The sequence below is a fragment of the Triturus cristatus genome, chromosome 2_2, assembly GCF_964204655.1.
Source record: "Triturus cristatus chromosome 2_2, aTriCri1.1, whole genome shotgun sequence".
Taxonomy (NCBI): domain Eukaryota; kingdom Metazoa; phylum Chordata; class Amphibia; order Caudata; family Salamandridae; genus Triturus; species Triturus cristatus.
Window position 1 is genome coordinate 647,552,879 of NC_140582.1, and position 12,924 is coordinate 647,565,802.

The 12,924-nt window shown below is 48.1% G+C and overlaps 1 long non-coding RNA gene across 1 annotated transcript in view; it reads right to left on the reverse strand.

Moving 5' to 3' along the window:
* LOC146862611 (uncharacterized) overlaps positions 1-12,924 on the reverse strand; it is a 312,838-nt gene that overhangs the window by 146,838 nt on the left and 153,076 nt on the right. The gene's annotated exons all lie outside the window — the stretch shown is intronic.

Consider the following 12,924-nt stretch of genomic DNA (forward strand, 5'->3'; position numbering starts at 1 on the left):
CCATAGACTCAGACACAGCAGTTTACCAAGATCATTGGGTATGGGGAAACCTGAACCTAGTTTTACTCAAGGTCTGCTACCCTGACAAGGAGGGTCGCCCCAAAAGAACAGGAACTGATCTAGAAAATGAAGTATATGGATTAGGTAATTTTACACCTAATCTCATGATTCTAAATGTCGTATCCGAAGTTGAACTAGTCTTACCCACCATGTCAGTATTCCCAGCGAAGGGTGAATTGTGTGTAAGAAAGGTTGGTTCCATACATATGGGCCATAGTAAATGCACTACTACAGTAGAATTCAGTGATCAAGGCAAATCTTCATTTAGAGCTTCTCGCCACTCCTACTTTATATGTGGTCAGACTGCATATATGCGTCTACCTCTAGATTGGGATGGTACCTGCTACATTGCATTCCTTTTGCCACCTGTTTTCCTAGCTCCTCCTGATTATTACAGAAATATTCATTTAGTACACAACAGAGAGCGGAGAGATCTCCCAATTGTCGATTACACTGAAACAGCATGGGAAAAATACACAGATTTCAATAAAGGCATCTTTCCCTATATAGGTACTGTTACTAATAGTAAGCTGATACGTAGATTAACTAGAACCCTTGAAGCAGTAGTGAATGAAACTATTTCCGCCTTAGGCAATTTAACAGAAGAGCAGTCTGCTATGCGGATTGTTGTGCTTCAAAATCGTCTTGTCCTTGACGTCATCCTGGCTGATAGGGGCGGAGCTTGTAGGGTCATCGGATCAAGCTGTTGCATTTTCATACCAGAAAATTCGCCATCTGTATATAAAGCTATAACTCGCCTTCATAAGATTGTAAGCCAGATACACCAGAACCCAGGCACTTGGACTTGGTCCAGTTGGTTTTGGAGTGTGATATCAGCCTGGGGATGGAGAGTTCTATCCTTCCTAGGTATTGGCCTTCTCATACTATTCAGTTGCTGTCTATGTCTACAATGTGGACCAGCGATCTGTGGTCTGTGTACCACATCGTGTATTCCACCACCAAGATTTCATTCGTCACGGAAGAAGAAAGAAGAACAAATGATGCTATATGAACAGATCAATGGATTAATGAAGATTGATATCTCTTGACGGGCAAGTAGGGGACAAGGAGGGAATGTGGAAATATGGATTTTTCTGGTCAGTTATGTCCCCTATCTTGGACCCCAACGGTTCCATGTGCATGTTACAAGTACATGTATGTTTCCTCCAGTTCCAGTTATGAAGACGCAAATACATGTGCGTCCACCGTCAACATGTCCTCTGTCAGATCCGCCATGAATAGGCCGGATATTCCATTCCTAAGTACGAAAGGCCACCGGCTTTATATGGTTCACTTATGCCATTTTACAGTCCAGGCAAGTAGGCCCTGATTCTGTCATCAAAACTCTTCTTGCCTTCTGCCTCTGAAAGCTCGAGTCTGAGCCTGCAACTGTGACCATGAACTTTGTCTCATTCTCTGCGCGGCTCACGAAGCCTGACATCAGCCTATTCTCTGCCAAGAACTGTATTTCACCTTCGAGTTATCTGCTTCGCCCCTCAGCCGATGCATTCCTGCCTAGTAGTTTAAGTAAACATTCTTCCAGCTACCGAGCAAAAGGCCTGGCTTCTCTGTCCTCATGCAAGTAATTCATAGTCCTGTTACCATGGAATATTCCTACCCCCTCGCATTTAGTGTAGACACTTAGACGCTTGTACACGCACGCACAGTCAGTATAGAATAGATTCTGTCCGAGAGTCCTTCTTTTGTGGATAACATAGTTCTTTAAACATAGGATGTTAGATATGATTTGGGATTAGGTTGACTTGACCCCCCAGACTTCTTGTCTCCACATGTAGAGCTAAATGTCAAGTCCCCTTCACCCCCTAGTTACACGTCAATTACACGTCATGCTGCTGCGCGCGCATCTATGCCAAGTATTATCTTATAGATCCACCTATATATGACATCATAACCAATTATGTTCCTTTTTACTCCTTATTACACCCATTTTTGGTTACGCAGATAAATCGTCATTTTCCTTATCAATTGTTACGCCTATTGCATTCGCTTCATTGTAATGTATGATCTATAAAAGTCATTTCATGTCAATAATGTATGTACTTCACTTCCTGAACCTCCGTGGTGATGGAACTTGGAGCAACCGATTATAATCGTTCATTGGAATAAAGCCCATTCCGAACCTCTAATACCACGGATTCTGCCTCTCATTTTACTGAGCTATTTTATTATGTTTCTGTATCAAATTAAGTCCAGGTAAAGGAATTTTATTTACCACAGAAGATGCGTCTCTTCCGGACCTGGCTCTCCACAGACTGAAGCGGTCTCTCCTTCTTTGTCTTTTCGGACGCTATGCAGCAGCCTATGGGGGGGGGGCGGTGGGAGGGGGGTAGTGGGGGGGGGTGGGGGGTGGGACGGGATACCGGAGGAGTCTGAGGAGGGGTTCCACTGGGTCGCACACGGAGCATCTGAACCACCTATGGGGAATTCTGTAGAGCCTTAGGGCCGGGGGAATCCCGACAGTTATTTGTTATTGTATGACTATGCATGTGCAATGCTACTGTTGTTCTGAAAATCAATAAAAACGATTGCTATAAAAAAAACCAATGGGTCATCTATATTAGGCCCATAGATCACCGATAAAACATATTTGGTATCATAGATAAATAGTTGGGCTACAGCCCATCTTCCCCTCCCATCTGCCATAGTCCGATCAATTTTAAACTCCAAAAACTTACTAGCCAGTATAGCGACCCCCTCACTGAAACACTTTGAGATGAACAGACAACAGTATTATACCCTAATTGATTAAATAATGCCCTTTCCTGAAACGCTATATGTGTTTCCGTAACCAAACCAAAATGAGGACGATACATCTTTAACTCTTCTCTGACAAGTTGTCGTTTACGAGCAGCATTCAGCCCAGTTACATTCCAACATAAAAAGTTGATCATTGCATTTTATAATAACCAATACCTCAATTAGTACAAAATTACTGACTGTTGGTACAAAAACCATCCCCCCTCTAAGAAGAAATATCTTGTTAAAATCCTTTGCTTTAACTCTACAGCCAACATCCCTCGCCACCAACCCCCACTTCTCCCCCACCTCATGCCTTGAGAAAGGAATCACCCCCTTGTTACTGTCTAAAAGACAGCATTTTAGGAAGTTCAGATGCAGAGTGTCCCTTCAGAAATACCAAAAATAAACCTTTTCTAAGAAATGCAGACACCTATGTATATGAAAAATTACCATCTCCAATTATTTACTTCAGACATAGGGAGAAAAAAGAAAACCTATACAAAATACACAAAAGTATTCAGGTTATTTCCCAGCCTCCTGTGGCCAAGACTTCAGCACTTCTTGAGCCTCTTGCTCTGAGAATACCATTCTAGTGTAGCCTTCCTTCATTATTTTTAAACGCCCTGGCTCCTGAAGATAGACCTGTGCCCTGGCCGCCTTCAAAGGGTTAATCATTTGCCAAAGTTTCCAACGGATATCCATGGTATCCTTACAGAAATCTGACCTAACAAACTTTGAGAAAGATTCCGTGTGAACTGGAGTAGTAGGCCTAGTTTTGATAGAAACTGCTTGCCATAATATAAAATTCCCTAGGTAGATTAAAATAGGTCTAGGAAAATGACCAGGGGGTCTATTAGTAATCAGTGGTGGTCTATGAGCCCACTGGATTTGGCTATCCCAGTCCCAATCGACCAACTCTGGAAAAAATCTCTGAAATAGGTTAACCATATAAACTCGGCAGTCCATTCCTTTTGTTCCTTCTGGCACCCCAAAAAGTCGCAAATTATTGCTTCGCTGTTGATTTTCTAAATCTTCAACCTTCATCTGCATGGATCTTATTTGAGTGTCATGTATGTCTGTACGTTTCAATGTTTGACTCATATGATCTTCGGTGTCAGCTACCCTCTGTTGTAACTCAATAACATCAGAAGTAATGGCGGCTATCTGATTTTTCAATTCTGACAAAGTAGACTTGATAGCAGAGCAATCAGCTCTAGCCTCAGCATAATATGTTTGAGCTTCCGCTCTTTGTGATTGTAGTGCCTTAAGAATTTCTTGGAGTGAAATTTGTCCATCTGGTCTGTCGATCCCTCTTGATTTACTTGTTTTACTGAAGTAACCAATGACGGCTTTATGAGGGGGAGCATCGACGATAGCCTCTGATTATTAATATCTCTAGAGTCCTTGCTATTAGCCCCAGTGCAGTCTTTGCCTTGCCCCCCCCTCTACCACTAAGGAAGCTGGAAGAGCCTGGGTAGTTTGAGAAAGCAGCTCGGGCGCGAACCAGAGAGACGTGATATCATTCTCTTCACCTCACCCTTCTTCGTAACCTATTTTCGGAGCGGACTACTAGTTATTGCAGACTTAGCAGATTTAAGAGCAGTATCACTCTGCTTATCAAGAGTCTTCTTTTTGTTGTGTCTCTGAACTCTTGATTTGCCAATCCCTTTGTTCTGTTTGTTAATAATCGGAGTCCCCTCTTCACCATACTCCACAATGGATTCATCACAGCTAACTGTAACCCAATCATTACTAGTAGGATTTATGTCTTGCAAATTTCTCTGATTCCCAGAGCTGGTTTCCGGTGTATCCACACCCCCAACATTTAAAAAGCCAACACTTTGACTCAGACTTTGGGGGGACAATCTCATTTTCCTTGCCAATTTTGTCAGTACCAGGCTCCCCGCCCTCAGGCCCTTCCTCCAGTTTTTCAAGATCTGTACAGTGACCATTGAGAGGAGATAGCACCGCTGACTGATTATATGGAGGCTGTGAAGGGTGAAGAGATTGTGGTAAGTTTACAGTGGAGGTAGCGAAATGTGAAATAGGTACAGTCAGATTCTCCCTTAAAGCCATGGAAGCTGTTTCTTCCGTAGTTTTAAACACATTTGTGTCCGACTGTATCTTATCTCCCGCACTTGGTGACACTGCCTCAATTAGTGCACTCACCATATCTGATTCTGGAGGATAGGTAGCTGTACCGCTCGGATTAATTACTGAAAAGGCCTTCCCGGATTGTAATACTCTTCAAATAGGGCGACTTAGCCGTGAAGCAGAGTGCGTCACCTCGGTTTCTTCTCCATTCTCCTCCCCTCCCTCATTAACGTTCACAGCAGCCCCTGTGCTTGCCATTACTGCTGCAACGCGAACACCAGCGCGACCTCTCTTTGAGGGGTTCGTTTTTGGCGAGCCCATTATCCTCAGCTCACTGTGGAAGAGTCCACCAAACGGATTGTCCTGCTGCTGAAAGAAAAGTCGGCAGGAACGTCCAGAGCAATCAGCAGCTAATAGCAAAACCCAGAGTGGAACTCTGTCAGCCAAGAGGATCATGCGGGCTATCCACAATATCCTCAGGAATAGAAACAGAAAACAATCCCCACGTCTTGTTTTTAGCCAACTTCAACTGTATCCAGCTGTATCCAGATGTGGAAATTTAGCTTGCGAACTGAACATTATCTGCGCCATCTTGTCTCTCCCCAGCGCGACACACAGGAAAGCGCACGGCAGCCATTTTAGGCACCCTGGTCTCTCCCTGCTCATTGCCGATCGCCAGCGTGTCCCCCTGGCGCTGCAAGCATTCCCCCGCGCGCCGGCCACCCCCGCTCTCTCATACACAGGCCATAAACCCTCTCCTTCTGCGCGACCCTGCCATGGAACCACATCCCACGCCTGACCGACATCCCATACATGGTCATGCATCTCTTTGATAACCCCCTTCCTCTGCGCCCCATTGTCCGAACCGATCCCAGGCCATCACCTAGCCCTGCGGATGCAGTTTATTGCCCCTACTGTAAGGGAAACACCCCACATCAAAGGGATTACAGTAGATCAAGGCCCCCCACCCCCTGAGACCCGACCGGTCGCACACACCCCCGGGAATTGGCGGAATGTCCAGCTGTGTGATAGCCATCTCCTACTGTGGGTGGGGTGGGGACTTCCACTGTAGATATGTGTGGGAACGAGCTTGAAGTGGGGATTCTGAGGATGTTCTTTCATGTATCAAAGCGATCTCAAATATGTGCCATGTATGATAAACCTGCAATAAAGTCATAAACCTGTGTATAAGAGGCCAGGCCTCAGAGATGCAGTTAGAGCACCTCGTGACGATACCTCGCTGTCTGATCTGATGTGTTCCACTCCGACGGAATAAAACTTTGTTTCCTGCCTTCCAGTCTCCGGCGCCTGCCTCTTTATTGGTTTAGCATCGAATGGTATAAGAGGCGATTACCGCCGGGCAATACTTGAAAGGTTATCGACTACGACTGCCGCTACCATTTAACAATTGGCGTCCCAAGCGTGGGGCCCATCAGCGACACGTGGATCCAGTGGGAGAGGTCCCGACGACAGAGTGAACGACTGCAACGATCGGGAGAGCTCCTGCCCGATAGACCCTCGTCTGGCAGCCGATCATCCGAACTTCACTGGTTCCGAGCAGACCTCTCTCGAGTGATCTACGGTCCTGACTGGGAACCATCAGGAGTGCCGCGGCAAATACGGAGAGTAGAGGACGATCGGGCGCTGGAGGCGGAAGACGAGAAACTGTCCACGCGGTCCGGGTAAGGTCGTGAAACACGACAAATTGCGAAACGATTGATTGATTGATTGAAAATACTAGTATTGCTTATTGATTGTTCTCTTTGAGATATTCGCTGTCTACAAACGGGGAGGAGTAGAAATACTCTCTCTCTCCCTTTGCAGATAGTGAAGGGTAGGTAACGCAGACTTTTGTCCCCATTGTAACCCGTCGTGCCTATTTTTATCTCCCCACTGATTGATTGTCCGAATATTGATTGTTTTGAAGGATAGTGCTCTTTGAGATATTCTCTGTTTGCAAATAACGTAGAATAGAAATATTCTGTCTAGTCTTTGCAAATAGTGAAGGGTAGGCAACGCAGACTTTTGTCCCCATTGTAACCCGTCGTGCCTATCTCTTTCTCACCATTGATTGATTGATTGTCCGAACACTAGTTGTTCGATATTGGTTCTTTGGAGGTATTCTCTGCTTACAAATAACGAGGAATAGAGATATTCTATCTAGTCTTTGCAAGCAGTGAAAAGATAGGTAGTGCTGACTTTTGTCCCCGTTGTAACCCGTCATGCCTATCTTCTCCCCACTGATTGGTAGTTGGTTCTGCCCGGACCGCTTATTAGAGGTGGACCACCCGGCTCCACTGTAGGGCACCCCTAATAAGGACATGTTCACTAAATATGGACTAGTCGCCGTAGCTTATAGCAAGCTATGGCATAAATATACAAAGAAGGACCCCGAGAGTCAGTGGCCACTGATGGGATCCTTCGACGACCATAAAATAGAAATGCTAGAAATAGCTCTGCGGAGTAATAAAACGACGCCTAATATGCTTGACAGTATCGGCATGTGGCGCAAAGAAGCAACACAACGGAAAAAGAGGGAAGAAGTAAAAGCAGAAAAGGAATTACGAAAGGCAGCTCACCTTGCCGCTAGAAAGTTAGAAGAAGAAATAAAGGAGAGAAGGGAAGCTAAACTAAGACAGGAGCCTGAAACATCAGGCCAGTACCCTGTTAGGACCCCCTCTATGCTCTACCCTGAGTTGTCTTCTAAGCAACGAACGAATGACGAATTGCTATTAGGTCCCCCGATCATTTACATGCCCCCTCCATACGCACCCTCCCAACCGGTAGTGCAACACTCACAACCCCCAAACACAAGCGAAAGCAGTACAGGGGCCTCGGTCCTCACGGCATCCGCGCCGGCCGAGCCTCTTGTACTGAACACAATGTTGGCAATAACGTTGGATGACCCTGAGATGAGAAAGAAAGATCCCACCAGAATGAATCGACTAACAAAGGATGAACGAGCAGGAATCGACAAGATAGTAAGGACACTGGTGGAGCGAAAGGAAAGTGAGGAGTATATAACAGACGTGTATAACTCGTATGCCGACAACCGCAGACGACACTTTGTCGTACGACTTTGTTATCACGCCCTGAATACATATGAGGATAGGTACCACGATAAAGGTCCCGAAGGCTTAGCGGCCCTATATAGGAAGGTAGACATTGGGGAAGAAGGAGAGGGCGATGTGACGGACCTCTTCACTTGTACACTCGAGGTCTACCGGCACCTTAAAGAGCACAGACAGACAACCAAAGCAGAAACCCCCATAGCGACTAAGCCCCACCAGGAAGGGCTGATACCATGATGCCCATCAAAGAGGCCGCCCCCTACTGGGTCCCCCCACGAGGTCAGGGAACACATGACGACATTAACCACCAAGATGCGAAGGGAAGGGTTGTATATAATTGGGTCTACCAGCCATGGGACCGACAAGACATTTTGACCTTTAGAAAAACCCTACCCGACTTAAGAAAGAACCCGACTGCCTTCTACACCGAACTAGGTACAGCCTTAGGTTCAACAATAATGACCTTAGCAGATATCGACTTGTTCTTCGGGTTATGTCTGCCGGCTGATGTGTGGAAGCAAATCCGGAAAGTTGACCACGCTGAGCCGTTCGGATATACTTGGGTACAACTTGATACCATAGACAAACAGCGAGAACCGGGACAGAAACCCCCGAAAGCCATATTGGAGCTCCCAGACAAGATTGTACAGAAGTTGAAGACTCTAATCCCAGAAAGAAAGGTAGACTGGTCGATAGTGACGGCTTGTCGCCAGAAACCCCAGGAGGATGTGTCTGAATACTTCTCTCGATTCGAGACCGTGTTTTCCGATTATAGTGGCCAGGACATGACCACCGCAACCGGACATCACCTCTTTGTCCAGAATTATGTGAAGGGTCTGTCACAAGAAGTCTCCCAGAAGCTACAGACCAGCGAGAGTAGTTGGGCAGCCTCCAAACCCGCAGCAATCCTCCAGATGGCCCAATACTACGAAAACCAAAAGAATGAGAACGATAGGGCGTCAGAGAGGAAGAAAAAGGAACTGAAGGAGAGGGTAATGATAGCACAGTTGCAAGGGGTGACCATAGGAAGGGAACCCCCAAAAGGGAATTAACAACCAACCGCCTCTAGAAAGCTACCCCCTAGAGACCATACACCTGCACCCTACAACGGATGGAGAGACTTAGATGGGAACCAATGTGCGTTCTGTAGAGGGTTCGGACACTGGAAATCCCAGTGCCCGGTCCTTCTGGAAATGAACAAAAATAGGGACCCCAGAGACACAGCATATGACCCCAGAAATAGAGGACAGGGACGAGGGTACACGAACGACGCCATCAACGACAGGCCAGGCAGACCAAACACCTTTGATCGCCCCCGACAAAACCAGTGTCAGCAGTCCGACTACGAAAGCACCCATGACTTCGCATAGGACCGCCAGGGGCAAGGGAGGGATCCAGTCGAACTCCGTGTTGACCAGCAAGGTTCTTACGTCACTGCTAAGGTCTTGGGCACAAAGTCTCCATTCCTGGTAGATACTGGGGCGACACGTAGTGCGTTATCTAAACGACTGATTCCTAGGGCACCCTTGTCTGGCTCACACGTAACCTCAATAGGCTTCGATGGAACGCCCTCCACTAACCCCTTATCAGCACCAATCTCCTTTGACTTAGAAGATAACGCCACTGACACGACCTTTCTGCTCTCCTCCAACACCCCCGATGCTATTATGGGACTCGATTTGCTAAAACATTTCCGAGCTACCATCAGATGTTCCCCAGACGGAGTTCGAGTCATCCTGCACGATAACCCAGATCTGTTCAGACCTTGTCACACACGACGTATGCTCTCTATAACTGATGCTAACCTGTCCCTACTCGACACGTTACCCTCACATCTATGAGCTAAAACCGACTCAGATGTAGGGCGCATGGTGATCGACCCAGTACACATAACCGTCCGACCGGACGCAGTGCTACCAAAGCTTCCACAGTATCGAAAATCGCCCGAAGGTGAGAAGGCATTGGTGGAAATCATCCAGTCCCTAGTCAATGCAGGAGTAGTAGAAGAAGTAGTCAGTAATGTTTGCAACAGCCCTATCCTACCCATTGTAAAGAAGCAAGGCGAGAGAGATGAGAAAGCATACCGCTTCATTGTTGACTTACGAGAAGTTAACAAAGTAGTCATACCTCAGTACCCCGTGGTCTCAGACATCACCACCATCCTCACCCTAATTCCGTCCACTGCCACCACCTTTACTGTTATTGATCTCAAGAACGCATTCTTCTCCATCCCCATCCACCCAGACAGCCGCTACCTGTTCGGCTTCACTTTGAAAGCCCGGTCGTACAGATTCTGTAGGGCACCCCAAGGCTACACTGAGAGTCCCAGCATTTATAGCCAAGCCCTCAAGAGACAACTAGATACAGTCCAATTACCCGATGGAGTGGTGCTAATACAGTACGTCGACGACATTCTTTTGGCGGCCGACACCACCCCACTTGCTGTCACGGCCACCCTTCACCTCCTCCACTTCCTCGCGGAGAACGGTCACAAGGTCTCCAGGAAGAAGTTACAGTTCTGCCAACCCCAAGTGACATACCTAGGCCACCTCCTATCCAAGGATGGGAGGAAACTTACCCCTGACCGAATTCAGACCATCCTAGAAACCCCTGTTCCCAAAACTCAGAAGCAAGTGCGGTCTCTAGTAGGCCTCACCTCCTTTTGTCGACAATGGTTGCCAAACTTCAGTCTTATTGTAAAACCTCTGCTTTCCCTGTTGGCTAAAGATGTCCCCTTCCCCCTCCCCTGGACACCCGAATGCCAATCCTCCTTCAAAGAATTACGAGACGCCCTCTGCTCGGCCCCAGTCCTAGGAACCCCAGACTACACTAAACCTTTCTCCCTCTACACCCACGAAAGGGAGGGATGCGCGTTGTCTGTCCCAACCCAGTCCATAGGCCCTAAACAACGCCCTTGTGCCTACTTCTCTGCCACTCTTGACCCTGTAGCCAGAGCATTGCCCGCCTGCCTTCGAGCAGTAGCCGCCGCTGCTGTCTCTATCCGGCAAAGTGAGGGGATCGTGCTCTCGAACCCCCTCACTGTATTGGTACCCCATGCGGTTGACACCCTCCTGAACCAGACCAAGACTCAACACCTGACTAGCGCACGACTGACTGGCTATGAACTGACTCTGCTTGCACCCCACATCACATTGAAACGATGCACCACTCTGAATCCCGCCACTCTACTACCTCTCCCTGACACTGACCCCAATGCGCCCCCCATACATGACTGCGTGACTCTCACCGACGAACAGACCAAGAGTAGGGTTGACCTTCGAGATACTGCCTTCCCGGACCCTGACGGAGAACTATGGGTGGATGGCTCATGCATCAAGCTCCCCGATGGCACCACTTCCGCTGCCTATGCAGTCACCACAGCCCGAACAGTTGTTGAGACAGCCCGCATCACACAGCGATCCGCACAGGCGGCTGAACTGATTGCTCCCACACGAGCATGAATCCTGGCAGCAGGGACAACCGCAAACATTTACACAGACAGCCAATACGCCTTCGGGGTAGTTCACCACTTTGGGCTCCTTTGGAAGGAGAGGGGATTCTTGACTTCCCATGGCACACCCATCCTGCATGGAGATCTAGTCTCTGCCCTGACCGAAGCAGTCCTCCTCCCCACACGGCTGGCTGTGATCAAATGCCAGGTACACAAGAAAATGACAGACATTATAGGACAGGGAAATGCACTAGCTGACATTACTGCCCGAACCACAGCCGAGAATAGGTCCACGACCCGTATGCACGTAACCAGGTCACAAACTGAGAAATGGAAGGATGCTAGAGAAACGATTAGGGACATCCAATTAGCCAGCTCACCACACGAATTAACTGAATGGGCCCGGGTGGGATTGAAGGACGATGACGGTTGCTGGCGAACTAAAGACTCGAACAAATGGTTGCTACCTGACTCATACTTGATCCCCATGCTGACCATGGCACACTCCCCCGCACACATAGGGTCTGCTCCCATGATCGAACTCATCTCCAAAGTCTGGCACAACGACAAAATCTCAGACTCAGCCAAACGTCTGGTCCAACAATGCCTGATCTGCCTCCAACACAGCCCTGGGAAAGGAACTGCTGTACCCCGGGGAGGGTTTGGGGTTCCCAATCACCCCTTTGAAGTCCTACAAATGGACTACGTCCAGTTAGAAAGGTGCCAAGGTTTGAAGTACGTACTTGTCGTTGTGTGCGCCTTCAGCAAGTGGGTGGAAGCCTACCCAACCCGCGACAACACCGCTATGACTACCGCAAAAGTACTACTGAAAGAATTCTTCCCCCGGTACGGCCTTTGTCGAATTTTGTGGAGCGACAACGGCCCCCACTTTGTAGCCGAGATTATCCAACTCATCTTAAAGGGGCTGGGTGTAAAACAGAAATTCCATGCGGTCTTCCATCCCCAATCTGCAGGCTTGGTTGAGCGACATAATGCCACATTGAAGCTTAAGATAGTAAAAATAGTTGCCACCACAGGACTGAAATGGCCAGACGCTCTCCCGCTAGCATTGCTATCAATGCGTTCCACCCCCACCAAACACCACTTAACCCCCTACGAGGTCGTCTTCGGGCGGCCCATGAACCTTTGGACTGCACCGAAACCAACATCCATCCACGACGTCCCGGACGTCCTCATGTCTGACTATTTGTACAACCTAACTAAAACGTTGTCTGTTATCCATCAGCAGGTGCTGCAAGCCATTCCCGACGTTTCCAGGGGCCCCGGGCACGACATCCAACCGGGTGACTTTGTCTTAGTGCGTAACTTCCAGCGCACCAAGAGTCTGGAGCCCCGGTGGACGGGCCCTCTGCAAGTCCTGATCACCACCCGAACAGCTCTTCGAGTGGAGGGGAAGCGCAATTGGCTGCATGCACACCACTGCAAGAAGGTATCATCGACCCTGACGACCACGGACAACATCACCGC